This window comes from Macaca fascicularis, chromosome 14 (assembly GCF_037993035.2).
Source record: "Macaca fascicularis isolate 582-1 chromosome 14, T2T-MFA8v1.1".
Lineage (NCBI taxonomy): Eukaryota > Metazoa > Chordata > Mammalia > Primates > Cercopithecidae > Macaca > Macaca fascicularis.
The window spans coordinates 114,204,477-114,225,873 of NC_088388.1; the positions used below are offsets into that span (position 1 = coordinate 114,204,477).

At 37.3% G+C, this 21,397-nt stretch overlaps 1 protein-coding gene and 1 long non-coding RNA gene across 19 annotated transcripts in view; both read right to left on the reverse strand.

The window, feature by feature from the left end:
• The window catches only part of LOC135967125 (uncharacterized), a 40,582-nt gene extending 25,446 nt beyond the window's left edge, over nt 1-15,136 (reverse strand). Inside the window, exon 1 of the long non-coding RNA XR_012423725.1 lies at nt 14,898-15,136. This is a non-coding gene — a long non-coding RNA (uncharacterized lncRNA). The remainder of the gene's footprint in view (nt 1-14,897) is intronic.
• Nucleotides 1-21,397, reverse strand: part of CADM1 (cell adhesion molecule 1) — a 349,474-nt gene that overhangs the window by 169,321 nt on the left and 158,756 nt on the right. The gene's annotated exons all lie outside the window — the stretch shown is intronic.

Genomic DNA, 21,397 nt, shown 5'->3' on the forward strand with positions numbered 1-21,397 from the left:
TATTAATATGAACTCAATCTCCTATGTGCCCAGCATTTAAAAATCCATTTAAAAATCTTGGAAACTAATTTAAGATTTCCATCTAGAATACAAAATAGCGAGTCCTCTTCCTAGCTCTGTTTTGCTCAGCACCCATATCTGCGCATTTAGTACTGAATGTCAGTTGGTAGCACTTAAAGATGATGAATATTAAAAGCATGCTTTTGCCTGCTAACATATTAGAGCTTGGCAACCATTGAATTTGTCATAAGCTTCATTTTCAGTGAACAAACGACTGCCTTTAAAACACCAAAGCATTCGGTAAATTCCCAAATTGTGAAAAGGGTACACGGAGGGTGAAATTTTACTATTAAATATGTTATCTGAGAGGACTGCATAAAATTAAAATCTTTTTTAAAACTTACTACCTTAGGGTACCACTGGGCTATGCTTTCTAAGGTACTTACTTGAAGATTGTATCTGGATAATAAATAATAATAATGCCAGCTACTATTAATCAAATATGCATTATGTGTCAGGCTCTGAGCTAAGCATTTTACATATAAAGACATACATACTATTTTTATATACATGCTATCTTATCTACTTGCCATCTTTACATGCATACTACCTAGTTTGCATATGTGCAGGCTATCTTTACATATCATATCAGATTCTCTACTCCATGAGATAAGTAGTGTTGTTATTTTCAGAGGGGTTAGGTGACTTATTTGAGGTAATAAGCAAAGGAAGGGCAGATCGGGAATATTTCAACCCAAGCCTCTCTCTCCAATCCCCTGTACACTACCATGCAGCCAACATTCCAGCGGATCAAACCTCCTGCAAGGCTGGCACTTGCTGGATGCTGCTCACTCTATTGGGTCCAGGAGACTAATACCTGTTTATTTTAAATCTGCATTAAGAATGCCTTTTCATATACAAATCTTTTTTCTGCATGGACTCATTCATCCAGAAGACTGAACAAAAGTACACTTTTGATTGGAATACATAAGAGATTATGTTTTTAACTTAATTAAAATGGCTTGTTAGGATCACCTATTCAGCATTTGGAAAACCAGCTCGGTTATTCTGTCAAACCTCTGCACAACACACCTACTGAGACCCAACTTCGTTATTAGAAGGCAGGAGAGTATAGTGATGCAGGCTGAACTCCAGAACAAGAGTTCAAAATACGGCACTAACTCCTACCAGACTCATGTGACCAAGCCTCAATGTCCTCATCTGTAAAGTGAAGATTGTATTAGTACCTACGTCACAGATTACTGCAAGATTAAATTAAATTATGCATACAGAGTACCAGATACATTGTAAGTACTCAATAAATGTTAGCACTTGTCTGTCTTTGGGGTGTCAGATTCTATCAAAACAACTTTACTCCTCTCTTTGGAATGCTATATGGTTCTTTAATTTGTCTGTCTATTAAGAACTGTCTTACACTCAGTAAGTATTTTTTTCTACTTAATTTTATGCCATCAGCTCCACAGCTCTACAAAGCATTCTAAATTATCCTTCTGTTTCTCTGGGTTTTGAGAGATTCAAATTCTTTTTCCAAATTATATACTAAGATCTTCTTTCTGAGTTGATTTTCCTAGCTGCTTAATCACTTCTGTTGACCTCTGATTTTTTTTTTTTTTTTTTAAAGATTGGCCAAGTCTCTCTGATATGAAGACATTCAGAACAACAATCCGAATTAACCTTTTGAGAACCTAAAAATTAGGACTTATTTAAGTCTCTTCTGATTTCTGCCTTCCCCAGCATTTACTACCATGTTCATTACTGCATGCTAATCTCAACATTTCTTCCATGGCTTACATCATGACAGATGTTTGTCCAGATTTCACAGTAAATTTAATGGGTGAGAAACAGTTCAATTATTTATAAAGTTATTGTTTGTAGATGAAATTACATTTTCCCAAGTATACAGCTAGTTAAGTTATATATGTCTTCATTCCTTCAACAGTATTTCTTTAGTGCCTACCATGCACCATGACAGGTGAATTACATACTTTTGCAAAAAGATACGGCAATATCTTATGTGCTAAATTCTCGTCTACCTATATAACACAGTTGTTTGAAAGGAATGTTATAATTTTTATGAGTCAAATTAATGATATACTATCTAAATATAAATATATATATACACACACACTATATATATATATTTAAAACCCTATCTCTTCTGGGGGGACAAAAGAACTTTTAGTGGGCTAAAAAAGTCCCTATGAAAGTTATCAGTATATCTTTTGGGACGTGCTAAGGAGATGTAAATGAGAGACAAAGAAAGAAAGTAGAACGATTCCGTTTCTCTGTAGCCCGATGAGATTATGGTGTTTTATTTGATTCTGTTTTCTGTATTAACTTTTATAGGCATCCTGTTTTTTACTTCTAATAGTTATTTTTATAACTTTAATAAACTTTCAATAAATTTTAATGAACTATTAAATTTAAATAAATAAATTTTAATAAACTTTCAACTGCTATTTAACTACTCTCAACATAATCCCAAAAGATCACTTTAGTCTCTTTTAAATGAAGGACAAATAATTTAGCACTTTTATACTTCCTTACTCTACCTGCAAGTTTTCTAGTTAAAAAAAAATCTGAATATTTTTCAGTGTTGATTTATAATGAGAAAGTGTACCTGGAATGTGGTATGGTATATCAGTACCCAAGATCAGGTCTTTTAGAACTGAAAAATGTCCCTCCAACAGTTATCACAGTGGATCTTGTTGTGTCTTCCACAGTAATCCCCATCAGTTCTAGGTTGGATCTGTGTCTTTCCGGGCTTCTTTGTTGCAGTCTGGGCAATTTTTTGAAGTCTATCTTCGATCAGTATGAAACAAAAGAGTTCCCTGAACCCCTGCACAAGACATGAAACAGGAGTGTGGCTCGTCTGTTGGGCTGCTGCATGCTCGAACACCTTACGGGAGGGCGAGCACACAGATGGGCAGGTGCAGGAGCCGGGCAGAGCACTTTTGGGAGCTGGTACCCCAGTAGCATCTAGGGCTGGGTGCCTGTGACTCCCAAAGCCCCAGTGGGTGTGCTACAGTGTTCTTTTAGCTCTGCTGTCCACAGACGGTTTAAGTGTTAACCAGCTCAGTGCCCTCTTGGTACCTGAGATTTTGTCCTGTGTCCAGGAAGAATCAGGTCACACAGACAAAATGAAGGATGGTAAATGCGGAGGATTTTATTGCTGGATGGAGATGGCTCTCAGCAGAATGGATGGGGAGCTGGAAAGGAGATGGAGTGGGAACATGACCATCCCATGGCCCATCTCCTCTCCAGCCATCCCTAGCTGAACTCTTCTCAGTGTTGAGATGTTCCTTCTCTTCTCTCCTTCTCTGCCGTGTCCTTCTGCTGCTCTACTACTCCTCTTCTCTTCTACTTGTGGAGCCTAGGATCTGGGGTTTATATGGGTACAGGATAGAGGGGTGCAGCCAAAAGAGAACATTTGGGTGTGAAAACAGGAATGCCTGTTCCCATTTAGGGCCATGGGTTTCTGGGCTTGAGAGTGGGGCCTTTGCCAGGGAACCACCCTCTTTTACCCAGTATTTCCCTGCCTCCTGTCCATATCAACTGGATGAATTTTCTAAGTACAGTCAGCTTTTTATTACAATGAAGATTTATTTTATCTACTATAATTTTCATTTCATTTTATTCTTTTTAAAATTCTCATTTACTAGATGTAAACTCTTCAGGTATCTTACTGAGTTTACAAAGCAGAGCTTTTACAACTGTTTCATAAAGCAAAATTGTTTCAGAAAGATATTGCTATAGATCTCTATAACTTCTTTGCTTTGGAGCTGTAGAATTTTGTTTTAATTACTCATCTATAATATGTGATTTCATTTCTTTTTTACATCCTTGGGCTTGGTTTGACCTTGGCCTTTAGTGCTTACCATGCTTGAGGACTGCTTTTAAGTCCTTCCCAATGATTGAGTTACATTAATGAGTTTGACACGTGTCTTCAGTACCCAACACGTGCTAAGTACTATTCTGGGTGTTTCGGATTCAATGAGAAGGAAGCTACTCCCACCCCCATCTTTTCCTTCCCCACCCTCATGGAGCTCAGTCTAATGGAGGAGATAAGAAAATCCCACACTAGTGACTGAACATAGAGGTCTTTGCAGATGCCTTTGTGTTCAAAGTGGAGCCAAAGGATGGTTGGAAGCAGGTGTAAATCCTGGTTCTTGACTTTCAAGCACCTAACGTCACAGACCAGCCCAGAACCTGAGTGGGAACCAGGAGTCAGTTCAATGAGGACCACCTCCACCCCATCCAGAAGCTGCGTAAGTCAAAGAAGGAGCATGTTAGCAGCTGTTACAGAATCAACTAACACTGAGCAGCACTGGACATGAACAAAAGGGAAACAAGCCATATGTGTGGAGCAGGATTCCATGACTAGTGGCTGAAATAGGGAAGTGAGGAGGAGGCATCAGGTTGCAGGTGGGGGGTCCTGGTGAAGAAGCGGCAACTCCATCTGATTTCAACTACAGGAAAGAATGTAAAATTCCTTCCAGAAACTAGAATGGGCTCAATGCCTGACACTCATTGTAGTTACTTCTGGGGATTTGGGGGTTTTTTTAGACAATTTCCTGGGTATTTTAAAGGAAATAAGGAAGACATTGTTCATAGCACTTCCACTCACTGCTATATTCTTGGAAGTCAGTGGTTCAATCTCAAACGAAACTTCTCACTAACATTATGTTCAGTTATTTATGCTCTCCAAACAATGAGGGTTTTTAGGCAAAGATTTCCTAGTCTTTCCAACTAAACAAAAGAGCCTCCCACACACAGAGACGCACATTTCCATTCTGAAAGCCCTGCAGGCAGATCTGTGAAGCTTGCCATCATAAGACTCATTTAATTTTAAATTAAATTAAGGGCCCAAAAGGTAAGCACATTGTTCAGGTTATTCCAACTAATGTCCTAAACTTACAATTTCAATGATTCTCCATCCAACTGATGACTCCTACTATAATAAAGAATTCATGAACCATGGAAACAACTGACAAAAATAAAATAAATAAATATCACTCATGGCTTAGAAGAAAAAGCATTCACACAGTTCAGTTCCTAACTCAAACAGAGTAAATATGTGCAGAAAAATTTTATCAAGATTTTACCAAGTCTATACCAGTAAGGAAAAAAAATGGGTACAAAGGCTGATTTTCTAATAGAAATAAAGGTATGAAGGACCCAAATTTCTGACCACTATCAGGTGACACACATACAAATATTCACATAGGCAGAGCTAGTTGAGATGTAACTAAAATGAAATATAGACCTTTTTTTCTTTTTTTTGAGTTCAACACAGCCCTAAGGTTCCCCTCCCCTGGATGGCGAAAGATTTGATAGATTTCTTTATTCTACATACATTTATTGATCCAATTGTCCCAGTTTTTATGAAATTTACTAACAATGCCCAGGTGCCTGAACATAAGGGGGCATAGGGGGGAAACAGGAAAAGAACCTGAGTTGGAAATTCTCAAAGAATACTGTGTGAGGAAGTCTGCAGGGTAAGCACAATCATTACTGAACCATCTGATTAGTTGTGGGCTGAGTACAGAAGCAGGGATTTGAAGAGAGTTGCCAGCCTCTTCCCTTCCCTATCTTCCCACACTGGAAAACAAGGACAGAACAAGAAATGGAACAGGAGAAGAGAAGACAGGTTGAGGAGAAACATGGATGGGGCAGGTAGAAGTTAGAAGGCTATTTCAAAGCGAAGACTAATAGAGTTTGAAATATTCAAAGTGGAGCAGATCTATTAGGTCTGGCATGTGTGTGCACAGCCAAAGTGAAAGGAAGATGAAGGTCATTTTAGTCGAGGGATTTAAAGAACTACGAGATCTGGGTATTAGTAAAGCCATCAAAAGGAATGCTGGGTATTAGTAAAGCCATCAAAAGGAATGCTGATCTTGAAGCAGCCATGGTCCCAAAAGTGTTATTAGGGAGGTGAGGTGCGGTAGGGGTGGTGAGAGGTATGTAAAGTTGGAATGGTTTGGTACTTACATATACTTGATAATGTGTCAATTTCCACACCTAAGAATGGAGAAGATCATACTGGTTATAGGGGAGTACCCTTAACCCATCCTTTGCTTGATGCCTCCACTGAGTAGAAGGTAGATTAGAGTGGTATGACTGATTTATGTAAATTTCATAAATTTAAAGTCCTTGAGAAATAAAAATGGAAATAATCTGATAGTAAATGAACAAGGCTAAAAAATATATTTAATCTCTACTTGTCAACCCAGGAATAGAGAGAATGGAGTGAAAAAAGTGATGTTCCTTGGCCACTCCTGGATCTCTCGGAACTTCCCTAAGACCATAACTCCAGCCAAACACCTAGTTGACATTTTCTCCCCAGAAACTCTTCACTTCTCACTCTATACACCCTGCGTGAGGTCCTCCTCACCTCACCAGTCCCAGACTAGAACTTCCAATTGCTTACTGGCCTTTTCTCCCTGAGGTTCCATCAGTTCTTCAAAATCAAAGCTGTTTAGCAAATTCCTCCCCTCTTTTCCAATCTGACTGCAACAAACTTAGGGCCAACCATCTTTTCTTACCTGATTTTCCCAATGATGTCCTAACTAGCCTCCTACTCCCCTAAAACATCCTCTACGCTACCACCAGAGCAATCTCTCTAAAGGACAATCTGATCAGATCACTTCCTCACTTAAAACCCTCAAAGGCTCCTAGTGCTTACAGGATGAAGCACAAAACCACTTAAGCTCTGAGTCATGCTCTTCTGTTGAGAGAGAGAGAGAAAGAGAGAGAATGCCCAACATGCCTCCCTCAAAATCACTGGGAGGATCAAATAAAAATGTATGGAGAAGCACTTTCAAAACTGTAAAGCTTATCTAGTGGTTCTTAGTCTTTATGAGGTCATATCCCTTTGGAGAGTCTGATAAAAGCTGTGGTGTTTTCTCAAAAAACACATACATCCACCTGCATGTAAAATTTGGCATCCAATTTCAGAGCATCCACGATTCCTCAAAGACAATCTTGACCAACAACCTTACTTAGGTATTTTATTATCTTCACACTGGTACATAGAATTGGAGTCGGTATCATCTTGATAGCATTTCCAGCCTTACAAACACGCAAGCAGCTCTCCTGTGGGCAGTCACATTATTCATGAAGATGTCTAAAATATTCATCGGCAGGGTCACTGGGCACGTAGTGAATATAGGCAGAAAATTCGTACAGTAGTTAGCATATAGGCTCACAGTCATTTCATCAGAGTGCGGCTGTCCCTACACACAACTGTTAGAAAAGAACAGATTATTCTGAAAACAATCAGCTGAATTGAGTCAAAAAACTGACCAGTGGGCCTTCATTCTAACTGAATGAAAATGAAGTGAGGTTCCTTCCTTTTCACACAGCTCATCGATGCAAAAACACAAGCTATGCCATAGCATAAATGTTCATTATGCATGAGCCTGTTTCTTGCAGCTGCATCTCTCATGACTTGGCTAAGGCTGTATTTGTCTGTATGTCCTTCCACATGTTTGTGCATATTGACACTGTGTATTTTAGTGCTCAAGAAAGCAGAAGGCAAGGAACGATGTTTACTCTGCATGTTTGTACAGGACACATCACACAGAACTACAGTGATGTAGTATTTAAGGGCAGCAAATTCAAACTCTTTACCGGAGTGTGGACTTAAACTCTACATCATAAAGAATTGATCACATTTCCCTTTAGAAAGAATATTATCAGCCAAGTTTGTGGTACCAACCAATGACTAAACCTTAAGTCAATCATTAGTGATGTTACACTAATCCCCTCCTTATCTGCAGTTTCACTTTCTACGGTTTCAGTGACCCTAGGCCAATGGGGGTCTGAAAATTGGTGAGTACAGTACAATAAGATATTTGGAGAGAGAAGCCACATTCACCTTTTATTACAGCATATTGATATAACTGTTTTATTGTTGCTGTTAATCTCTTATTGTGCCTAATTTACAAGTTAGGCTTTATCGTAGGTATATATGTATAGGGAAAATAGTCTGTATAGGGTTCCATACTATTCTCAGAATCAGACATCCACTGGGGATCTTGGAATACATTCCCTGAGGATAAAGGGGGACTACTGTATGCCACCAGAATATCACCACAAACATTTATCAGTGTTTTGAACAGTAAATACACATTCGAGCAGTATATAACATCACATACAAAGGGGCTCTGTGTAATAGGAAATATACATACTGAACATAAAAACTAAACGTGTTCTTAACAGAAGACTGGCCCCAAACCAATGTCAGCCCTTTAAAAATACCCATTTAATTAACTGTTTTTTGCTTGCTTTCTGAAAATTAATATTTTTGGCACATAATATTTTAAGACATAGCCCTTGGAAATCTGAACTTACATCTTTCTCTTGATAAATTTCCAAAAAGTAGTCATTAGAAATCGCTCCAAGTCCTTAAAGCTGAGCTTTTCAAAAATACCTGCATTTCCCTATTTTGTCACGAGATGGCAATCTCATGCATTGGTAAACCATACAAATTCATAGGAAAATTTAATTGTACCACATCAGAGGTGTGGTTCTCAAAGTTCATAATGTCAGAACCACTTGAAACTCTTAAAAATAAAACTGATAATATTTTTTAAAGAATCTTATGAATTCACTTAATAAATCCATCACATGTTAACATAACATATTTTTGTGAAAATAACTACATTTTCCACAGCAAAAAATTTTGAAAAGAATTTTGCAAATCTAAAGTTTGGCTAAATAGACAACAACTGGCTTCTCACATTTGCTGCTTCATTCATGTTGTGATCCATTGTTTGTGTTGAAGTATATGGGAAATAAAATAGCCTCATGTAGATATATTGTTGTAAAAGGAAAAGTATTTTAATAGTCTTTTCAGATAATTATGGTTATTCTCCTTTGATACTAGACCAAAACTCAACAAGTGGTGGTTTCTTAATGGTTAAATTGGATTGTGGAATCTGAAACCATATCAAGGAACTTCTCACACTCTGTTACATTAAAACTCATTAGCCAATCCTGCACTTTGAATGGATCTTTTAGACACTCATGTTTTTTTAAAATCATGCAATGGACATTTGGAAAATATGAGTTCACTGAGTTATGCAGTGCTTTTCCAAATGCTGACACATTTCATTATTCAGTTTCAAAAAAGTCACATTCATTAGTATCACCACCAATATCATAAGAGTCGTCAATGGTTCATCAGGAATTTGTCAAGTTCACAGAGGAAGATGCAAGTTTTTAAAAAATTCATATTTTCACTTGAAATCTTTAATTTTATCACTGTGCGTTGTTTCTCTTAAAATGACAGGCTCATTGCTTTCCAGAAAATGTCTGCCAAATACCCAAGTCTAAATAACTATAGTTTAACTCAATCTCCCCAGTCCTCTTCCTTGAGACAAGTAATCATATGTAGCAAAAATGCTTTATTTGTAATTCCCCTTCACACAGACTATTTTTAAAAACATGTAACTCAAGGTCAAGCTTTCATAAAATTAGTAATTTTTACTGCTTCATCAGGGATATTCTTTTTTACTGTATGTGGAGGTGAAGGATACAATGACTTCTAGGACAGTTGAGTGCCACTAACTCAATTCAAGCTAAGGCTCCCACAGCTTTCCCCACCATTGCTTCTGCACCATCAGAGCAAGTGTCAACACACCCAAAAAAGGCAATTACATCTTAGTATTATGAGAATAGTTTTGATCTCATCGATCCCCCAAAAGGACCTTGGGAGCCTCCAAGGATCCATGGACTGCACTTTGAGAACCAGGCTTCAGAGGTTATAAAAGACTTTCAATTTATGTCAGCATTTAAAAATAAAACTGAGTGTCACATTTGCAGAAAAAGAACAAGTGGGAACTCCCGATACAGCAAAACCTCTATTACTAAAACACATGGTTAATGAGTACCCTTATTTAATTTTCTGATTAACTCTTCAATTGTACCTACTCTTGGTTTCTACCCTTTCTGAAAAAAAAAATTAATTAATCAGAACCAAAACAAGAAGTCAGGAAACACTAGATTTAAGTTCTTTCCTGATGTGTTTGTTCACAATTTAATCCTTTTAAAAGGATTACTAGTTTTCACAGCCAGAATTAGAAGCACTGTCATTTCACAGTAGTAAGGTTAAAAATAAGTATGAATGTGTTTCCAACTTTTTCTTAAAGAAGTGGAACATTAGTTAACATTTTACATGGCATCTCAATATGAAAAAAATTTTAATTGAACTTATTCTGTCTCATTGAAACATACTCTGTTGCTGTTAATATTAGTGACCATTAAGTAAGTACTCACTATATGTTTTAATTTGTAAGACCTTCACATAAATTACCCATTTCATTCAATCCTTACACATTTCAAAGGTGCCATCTTCAAATTAATCGTATCACCACTTCACAGATGAGGAAATTGAGGTACAGAGAATTAATTAATGTTTCCACTAATACAACTAGTAAGCAGCTAAACCGAGTTTAAAACCAAGTCTGTCTAAGTTTGGCTGAGTCCAAAGATGAAATTCTTAATTTCCGGCTCTTTCAGGGTTTTTCAGGGCCAGCAGCTCTGATATGCTTCTGCAACTAGGTCCTTGATGTTCTCCAGTTCGTTAGCTTCTGACTGAGATTTAGCTGGTATTATCAGTGCTTAATACATGTATTAATTTGATAGGTTGTAGACATTAGTTGTTGCAGTTAACAGAATTTTTTTTCTTTCCACGTAATTGTCTATCTTCCAAACTTACCAACTTGCTCTCCTATTAGTTCTCAACAGCACCTCTCTTTTCCAGTGAAACCAGCTTGCTCATGGTTTCTCTGAAGGCACCACAGATATTCTTCCTCCACCATTCGGCCTGCACTGTTCCTTTCTGTGTATTGAGATCCTGCCTTCTACATTTCTATTTCTGCCCCAAAACTTGGGGCAGGCATTCTGTTTCCTTACTCTAACCTCCCTTGGCTCTTTACTAGTGTTTTTTCTTAATGCTGTTTAACGTTTGATACACATTTGTTATGTCTTCCCAACTAAGTTATATATATTTTTTCCTTTTTGCCCTCTTTGTATTCCCCATGACTTCTATCACAATACTATAAATAAACTAGAGGGCCACAGACGTGGTTGAATTAATACACCATGGATAGTGATAATAATGCTGTTGTGATAATGGTTTATTAAAAATCCATTTCTCAGGAAACAAAAATGTTATGAGAGGGTCATACTGATGCGTCTAGTAATAAATAAACCTTAGGGATGACCAGAGAAAAACAATGACCATTACTGAACTGAAGTTGAATTTTGAGTCCTGCTTTTAAGTGATTGGTTGGAAATAACCTAAGCACAAAGCTGGTAGCATATTGGTTGGCCCTAAGTGGGTATCTTGGGTTGTAAAATACTGGTCAGGAAGACTGGCTCTTCTCAGATGAAGCGAGTAGATGAATTGAGAGATAGTTCACACTTCTACAAATGTTAGCAGGAGGAAAAGGAGAAAGAGGAGGAGGAGGAGAACATCATTATCACTGTCATAACAGCTAACACGTATATAGTGTTACTATATGCTAGAAACGATTCTAAGTACTTCACATATGTTACCTCATTTAATATTCACAAAAACCCTAAGAGGTAGAAACCATTGTTAAATGTCTTTTATAGACGAGAAAATTAAGTCGCAAAAAATTCAAATAATTTGCCTAAGGTTACTTACACAGCTAGTAAGTAATAGAGCCGGGATGCAATAAACTCATTTAAACTGTTTAAATATTTGCCTAATACTAAATTACCTAGTGTTCATGTCTCAAATTCTAGAGAAACTACCATTTGGAGAAAGATTTAAAGAACTAATATCTAAGGTACACACCAGTGCACTCTATTTAACCTTGAATTTACTGTCTTTAAAATAGATTATAAATCCTTGAACCCAACATGTTTTCAAGCATCATAATCACTTAAGCCTTTGGAAGGCCGCCACTGACCAACAGCAGATACTCACACATAGGAACCACACTGTGCCTCCGCCTGCATAACTGGTTATAGCATCCCTACTCTGGTGTGTGCTATGGCTCCTCTCCTTCAGTATTGGGCAATTACATCTCACACTGCTTTGTCTCCAAATATTCAGATTTCTTAATCCTTCCCAGCATAAAAGTGATAATGGGGAGGAGGAGAGGAGGAGAGGAGATTGCAAGTGCTATATGATTTGTAAGCTCCTGTACTTTCTATTTTAAAGAGGTCTATTCCACCTTCTTATAAATATCCATCTAAACATGTTGTAATTTAAAAAAAATCAAACAAATGTAATTATATCTTCATGGAGCTTTTCTCATACCTGCTTCATAGAGGCCACCCCTACCTTTTGCCTCTTCACTAATTTTACTTAATGCAGAGTTTAGTTTTCATTTTTAACATGTATCCAATTATTTAATAATGTATAGTCATACAAGCAGCTATCTAATATCAAAGTATAGAAAATGAAGAAAAGAACATTAGATCCAAAGCTTAATTACAAACTGGGCAACTTTCAGCAAGTCTCTTCAGAATCACCAATTAAGAGAACGAATTCCCTTTTAATTTATAGCACAGAATAAGTACATCAAAGCTTTGACCAGAGAGCTCGGACACAAACCCTCTTCAATTCACTACCTCTCATGCCCAACTGAGATTTACAGTATTTTAGTTTAAAAGAGGTAGAAAAAAAAATTTGATCCCTCCAGGTATTCTAAGTTATTCTGTGTTTCCAATAAGATCACTAAGGTACCTCAGATCAGATTTCAAGTCAGTCTGCTCATCAGGTCTACTCTACCATGCCAGACCAGGCATCCAAGTTATAAAGATGAGATTCCAAATTATCCAGCTGCCATAAAGCTAGTGTTCCCGTATGTATCCTGAACGCTGGCTGACTACATGGTTCATCTGGAGTCCACTCCAATCATGTGTTCCCTCAATGCCTGAAAAATTTGTTTGAGCATAATGACTACCTAAGATTCATATCTGTACATGCCCAAAATGTTTATTAAATAGAAATAAAGATAAAATAATATGTAGGTTTATGGCTGTATTTTTGCTTTTATGGCATTTGGGTCACTTCTATGATTATCTCTGTTCCATCTTTGATCACAAATGCAAGCTCTATTGTTCCTTTGAGGAAATACAAAATCTTTCATGACAATCTCCTTTAGGATGTGTCTTTCTAGGAACACTCTGAAAAATAACTAGAACTGGCTATGCTAAGAGTTTTTAATAATGAAGCTGACTCACTTACTGAAATGTATTAAGTGTTTTGGGGTGGGGTTGTGGAAAGAAAAAAAAAAGGTCATAATATACATCAAATAATGGGATATATTTAAAATCAAATTTCCCCTGGTCTGAGAATGGAGTCACACAATATAATATGTTTTCTTTCCTTTTTTTTTTTTTTTTTTTTTTTTTGTCTCGCTCTGTCGCCTAGGCTGGAGCGTAGTGGCATGATTTCGGCTCACTGCAAGCTCCGCCTCCCAGGTTCAAGATATTCTGGTGCCTCAACCTCCCCAGTAACTGGGATTACAAGTATGTGCCACCATGCCCAGCTAATTTTTGTACTTTTAGTAGAGATGGAGATTTCTCAGTGTTGGCTAGGCTGGTCTCAAACTCCTGACCTCAAGTGATCCCAGCCTCCCAAAGTGCTAGGATTACAGGCATGAGCCACTGTGACCAGCCAGAGCATAAAAAACTTTAAATACACGCACATGGAAGACAATGTTGTTATAAGGTCTTTACAATGTAATAGATTTCAAAAAGAATGAGTTCCCAGGCCTACTTAAGAACTGATGACATATCGCATTGTAAAAAATTAAATTCATACTAGCTCAAACAGAAAATGTTCGAAGTTACCAACTCTCAGACTGATGGTAAAATCTGCATATTCTGAACTACTTTGTAAGACTTGCATCCTCCTAGGTCATTATCAGTTTATTCACTTAACAAGTATTTCTTGAGTGTATTTCTGTTGCTGGCACTAAGTATATTTCAGGGAGTAGGATAAGCTTATATTCTGATCAATTTAGGTGGCCTCCTCCTGAGCTACAATGAAGCAAAAATAAATAAAAGTTAGTAAACCATCTGTAATGACAACTAACTACCTTTAATTAATAAGATTTGAAAGCTTTAAGTAGGATATTTATTCCACCTGCAGAAAGTTTAAAGTTAAGTAGAATATAAAATAAACCACAAGATAACCTCTATATAAACACTGTTCTCCATCAGGGAATGTGAGAACTGGAAAATTCTTTGTTTTGCAATTTTCAGTTTCAGTAAGATAACAAAGTTTACAAAGAAGCACTGTGTTTTTGCTCAGGAGATAAAACATTAATCTAACTGTTGACCTAGAAATAACATATAAAATTATAAATTTGTCACATGAAAGCTTTAGGGAAACAAGCAAACTAAGCAGCTCACAGCATTGGTTAATGGTGGATTTGGGAAGACTATGTATTTACCGGTGTGTGACAGAGAATAATATAAAGATTATTTTTTTTTCTCTGTTTTTGAACAGAAAATAAATAGCAGAACTTCCCCTTTACCTTCTGGAGTTCAAGACTAACACATGCTGAAATAACTGTCAACTCTTATATATGTAACTTAAGTCCCATAGCAATGCAAAATTACCAATACAAACTTAGTGAATTGGGTTGGTCACACATTATTATACAAACTGGATCAGAATACAATTTACTTCTCGCTTGTCAACATAAATGCTTTAACATCTAATCTAATGTCTTAGGCTAAAATTCTATAAATTCATAAAAAATGCATACTCAAAATATAAGATCTCTAGTTATGCCCATCTACAAAGCAAAAATAAATTATGCCAGCCATTTGTCATAACTGTCACTGAAAAATAAGTAACAATTGGAAAGGCTTTAACTTACCTTAAAAATTGCGACTACATTAAAACACGTATACTTGTAAAGCCTTGCCATCGGATCATACCAACAGATTAACTTTTCTTCAGAGAAATCAGATTAAAGTAATCATGGAGAACCCAGCAACTGAATTCCAATTTGACCAACTCAAGAGTTGTATGTGTACTCTGGCCTGAATCTGTCTTAAGTAATACAGGATGTACTATCATGTTGCTGAGAGAAACTGGGAAATCCAAACATTGCCTGTGTCCTGAAGGAGATGGAAGGAAGATAAAGAGATTCTAGATGGAGGAACACAGTGAGCGGAGAAAAGAAGATAAGCTCCTTACCAGTCTCTAAGTCTCCAAAGCCAAGGGCTAGTATATGCACTTAAACCCTAAGGCTCCAGTGACAGAAATGGCCATATGACAAACCTTGCTATGCCAAGAATATGCTTACCTATCTTCATCTATCAAAACACTATGCATCATAGATATCTAATTTTTTCCTCTCTTGCATGAAGTCTTTCCTGATTTCTCTCTGCCGAAATTTCTCTCTTCAATTGATGTTTCCATAGTACTTTGTCCCTTTTCAAAGATATATCTCACGTTGCATATTTTACCACAGTTAGTTTCATTTCTTTACTCTCACACTAGATTACAAAGTCAATATAGACAAAGAAATGTTCAACCTTATTTAACCTACTATGCCTACGTTGGTGAATTGTACCTACTATGTGTTCAACAAAAGCGTGTCTTTTTCAATATACAAAACTTTTTAAAGATTAAAGACCTTGTAGAAAGTCAAGAGGAAGACAGCAATTTCACTTCTAAGAACTTACCCTAAGGAAACATTCATGAAGACATATAAGGGGTTATGTGCATGGATGTTCATTATCATATTATTCTTAATTATAAAGATTATGATGGTAATAATGAAAATGATTATCTTGTATTGTGTCCTTATTTTAAGTCAAGCATTGAGAATGTACTTTATCTGCATTATCTCACTGAGTTCTCAGAGCAGCCCTATAAGGTAGATACTATTATCTAAGCTTAGAAAAATTAAGGTAATTGTTCAAGGTCAAACAACTAGTAAAAGATGGAGTTAGAATTTGAATCCAAAAGGTCAACTCTCAAGGCTATGATCTTACATACATAGAGCTTGCCATGTGCCAAAGACTGTTCTAAGTACTTTACATATCCACCCTCATTTAACCTTCACAGTAACCCAATGGGGTAAGCACCATTATCATCCCCATCTTACAAATAAGAGAACTGGAACACAAAGGTAAGAAGCTTATCAAAGATCTCATAGGTAAGAAATGGAAGAGCTCAGATTTAAACCTAGACAGTCTGGTTAACTTACAGTCTTTTCCCATTTATAAAAGCAAATGACTAGCACTGACCTAAATATTCAGAGACTGGTTTAAATATATTTATGAATATATAAATGAAGCAGCACAATAAAAGGGCAAAAAGCGGGGGACTATCAATATCTGCATTTCTCAAAATTATTCTGTCAGATTATGTACATCATTTATTCTTTATTTCTATAAATAATGTTCAAATCTGTATCATATAGATTCTTAAAAAAAAAAATAGCATTGAATACAGAAAAAGCACTTAGAAGGAAAATTGCAAGACCTGAGTCTCAGGCCCAACCACGCTACCTATTACCTCTGTGATGTTGGGCAAAATTTTAACCCTTCTGAGTTCTTTTTCTTCTCTAACAGAAGGAGCTACGATTGAGTTTCTTCTTAGTGTCAATACTCTATATAATCTCAAAATATAGCAGAGGAGAGACCTGTTGCTCAAGTTAATACTAAAATTTGGTAATTAATAAACAAGGTAATATTTAAGAGTTTAAATAGAGTATCGTGGAGTTTTGTTAAAACTTAAAAGTTGTAGATAGAGAACCCCAAACACTCACCTACTTCCAAATGCTTACTATGCTCACTTCACTTCTTGGTCTCCTTACAATGTGACTCAAGCTGTAAAAATGTTCACAATCAGTTCAGCATTGATATGAACACATGAATTCAAGTTGACCTCTACTAATTTACCCCCAGCCCTCTCTGGTTTCCCACCCTCAATCCAAATTGCAAGAGTAAAATCAACTATCTGTTCTATACAAATCATCTTCCATCCAAATCTCTGGTACTAATCTCAGTCCCGAACTTCCATATCATATCTTTTTTGCTGGATATTTCTCCTTTAATTGTCATTTCTCTAAGTCCGGTCCACCAGGCTTAAATATCAGTAGTCTTTTACACCTTTCATAATTTACTGATTCTCCACATTCAGTTTGTTACGATTCCTAATACTTCTCCCATTACAATGTGGATTCTACCTACCAGAAACAACACCTGCACAGAAAAGCTGTCTCCATTCTCCATTGTTTCAACCATGGCAGACATCACTAACTGTTCATAGAACTCCTCCTCCCCTACCTCATCCTCCACTGAGGCCAGACAAAACTTTATAAAATCCTTCCTATCGTAGTGTACTCCAGGGAGCCACCACTGCCACTGACTGGAGTGAGGGTGTGAGATGAGACCCATCCCTCATCCCTGATCTATACATTTTTGCCATGACTACTCCTGACACTCTAATACAAACCATTCCTCATAGCCTGACTAGATTACTACAACAACCCTCTCTAATACAAGTCTCTGATACCCAGACTCTTTGATACACGTCTCCACTCAGTCCATCCTTCACATTGTCTCTCTCCAGCTCAGTCATCCTCAGTGTTTCCCCATTACGTATTTACAGATAAAATAAAAATATATTCCCCTTTGTCAGGTTTCAAGGTACTCTACAATTTGGCTTCAGTCTTCCTTTCCAGGCCCATCTCTCACAATTCTCCAACATCACATAGGTTTACATGCATTCTTCAGTGTCAAAACTCACACATCAAACAAAATCTTCGGCAGAATCCCAATAAATTAAACTGACAAAAAGCACCATCTGGGCTGCAACAGGCCTAGGCTGTCCAGGGGCAGCAAACAATTCGGTCCTCTTTGTCCCACAGCAGGGGCTGAGGCTCTTCTGCACAGCCACAAAGGACTGCCACCACGCTGACCAAAGAACATGAGGAGAAGCTAAATTAGACTCTTAACCAGCACTGGTTTATAAGCACTTCTGAGACTACAAAATAAACCAAGGGCAGAACTAATCAAAAGAGCCCAAACACTTAAAACCAGAGTACAGCAATACACACAGACGTACCCCTCCTCATACATAAATTTAACATGATTTTCCTCTGCTCTGAAAATGTCAGTGCTCAGCAAGGGACAGGACAAGGTTAAGAGAATCTGACAGAAAGAATTGGATGGGGTTGAAAGCTGAAGTCCTGTAAGTTTATCTACACAAGCAGCACAAGTTCTCCTGGCATATTCCCAACTCAGCCCATTGCCCTCCAGCTGCATAATAGCAATAATTTTTTTAAACACCCTCATTCTGTCCTACCACATCTCACAATGTGTAAAACTCAGCTGGAGAGTGTGTAGGATTTTGTCAAGCTGTCTTTAATCTTTAGCTTTACCTACTCCCAACAACTGAGCTGGCAAGTACTTAAGTTGCTGATGTTTACATCCTGCTTATTTTATTACTCGTTTTCCGAGAAGCACTTTGGGTTGATAGAGGCCAGTGGCTAGGGGGACATTTGTCACAGCCTCACTGTGCTGCTCCACACCCTTCCAAGGACCCTATTGCTTTACCTCCCAGATGCTCAAGCATTTCTTCACTCAAATTATGTTTGTGTTTCAACTTGATTTTATTAACTCTAAATTTAAAAGGAAAATGTACATGCATCCAAGCAATTATCTGAAAAAATAATAAAGTGAAGTCTTCATTAGGCTTCCAGGATGTCTTTTCTTTGTATTCTCACTATGCCTACCAATTCAGCACATTATCTGTTGATCATCTCTACTGAAACCAGACAACCTCTGATGGGCTCTTCTGCTCATGTGAATCCTATTACTTTAAGAAGCTACTTTTTCCAGAGACTTTCAGTTTACAAGCTGGACAGGGAGCAAAGTGGGTGCAGCCACCTCTCAAATATCCACATGTGTTTCAGCATTATCCCTGACAGCCTTTTAATCCCAAATTGACTTACCTTGCCACCCACTGCATGGGTTGGCTTGTATTCAAAAGATACGTGATTAAGGACTGCAAGTGAACGTCAAAGTCAGAATAAGCAAAACAGAATTGGATTAACCTACGAGGTAAAATTTCATAAAACATTACAAAATCAACTCTAAATAACTTCAGGAAGCCATTGTGGGTTTTTGGTTTTTGTTGGTTTGTTTCTATAGAGATGGGGTCTTGCTATGTTGCCCGGGCTGATCTTGAATTCCTGGCCTTAAGCTATCCTCCCCACCTCAGCCTCTCAAAGTGCTGGGAATACAGGCTTGAGCCACCACATCCTGCCTGCTTATTGTTTTGTTTTTTCTTATTTTTTTCTGTTGTTGAAAGACATTTCATGAAACTTCTTTTCTGTTGGGGTGAATAATGTACAGCTAACGAGCACTTTTTGGATATCAACTATTCCCAGGCTTCTTTAAAATGAATGAAAGCTGTCAGAGAGAGGCCCGGATCAAGCCAAAGGGTCACCGGCTAACCTCTGGAGTCACCCAGAATCCATCACACCTTATGTGGGCTTCCCACAATTCAGTTCCTAAGTTTTTGTTTTGTTTCTTGTTAAATTGTTCTAGTTTAGAGGAGTGACCATTACTAGCAACAAGTGTTCGCAAACTGCCTGAATGACCTTCTTCTACCCAGATCAGACTATGTATAGCCCTACTTACCAAAGAATAATAACACCAAACATTGTCAGAAGAAAAAAAAAAAAAAAACCTACTGATTCATCATAAAGGTGAAAGAGACAGAACGAAATTTAGAGTACCTAAACAAAATAAGCATATAAGCACATACTCTCAATGCGACACCAAGAAACTAAGATGCGGGTACAAGCGAATAAAACAATCTTAATTGTCAATTCAACTCCCCAGGACAGACTGCTATAAAGAATCTAAACTTCTTTTGCATCCTCAGGTCAAAGGTCATGGATGAACCACAGGGACAAGCAGGCTTCCTGAGCCAAGGACAATCCGTTTACTCATGATGTTGTGGGGTACTAGCCCCCCCAGCTGCTTCTTGGCATACGTCTGACTCCCCTCCTTCACCATTATACTCACCCATTCAATAACTTAAGAGACTGACAGAAAGCTGACAGCAGGTGTGTGCAATATGTTGTTTTCATCTCCCCTCTTGGAGTTATTAGCACCTCCCATCACTCAATTTGGCAGGTCCATTTTAATATTAGCATCACATACAAGCTGCATCCTTGAGAAAGGAGGCCATTTCAGACTTTTCTGGTGAACTATTACTTAGATAATAGAACATTTATTTTATGTCATTATAAAATTAAACTTTACCTCTGGGTCTTTAAAGGCTAATAGTTCAACTTCCCTTTTTGACATGCAAGAAGATAAGATTCTCCTGACATGAAAATATAAAAGGGCATTTGTAACCACTGTGACAATTCTGCTAGGCTGCTTAGTACAATGGAATATTTTTTCAACTATATAAAAACATGTACATTAACATACTTTTGAAAACTACACCATGTTACTCATGTAAGGAAAAGTTTAATGCCCTCACTACACTGTCATGCTACAATAGTTTTACATCCCAGTTATTTCATCCAAAGTAGGATTCAGAATCATTCACAATGTCAATCATATATTATGGCACTGCTTTAGCCAATAGTATCCTCCATTACACAATTACAATCTGTTTGAAGAGAAAGAAAAACATTTGACGAAGTGGTGCATGAAAAATAAGGTGAATATATGATATAATGCTCTGCTCCCTTTTACACAATTTTATATATTTTGAGGAAGTGCAGGAAGGCATTCAAAAGAACAGATTATTCATTTTTGGAAGTTAATTACCTATTATTAAGTTCTAAGTACCATGGGAAATCAGTGTGAGCACTTGGGTAGTGCTTGCCTACTGAAGAGAGACACCACACCAAGATTTCTTTGTTAAAGCCACACGCTAGATAAACTTCAACTATCAGAATAGGGTTGACATGAGTGAAAAGATTACTATAAGAAGTTTTCTAAGTTTGCTAATAAAGATGGTAAATTACTAGGCTGAAATCTGTCATTTGTTAATCAAATTTAATAGTAATTTCTTCCTGCAGACACATGCAGAAGACAAATTATCAATTTCTGTAAATCATAATTAGTTCAGAGGCAGATTCCAATTCTCCTAAAGATTAGCTCCGTGTAGTTTAAATTAAAGGCACTCAGTTACCATACGAATTGTAGAGAACCTTACCCTTCACTGAGGTACTTGAAATCTTGGCTTATGACCACTTGAAGGCTTGTGGTAATAATTCAAAATGCTTTTACTTTGTTATATTCACCGGTGCCAATTTTCACTAAGTGCACAGGCAAGAGACTGTGTAGAGGAGTATCAAATGCAGCTCTCGTCTGCTATGTTTTCCCCCAT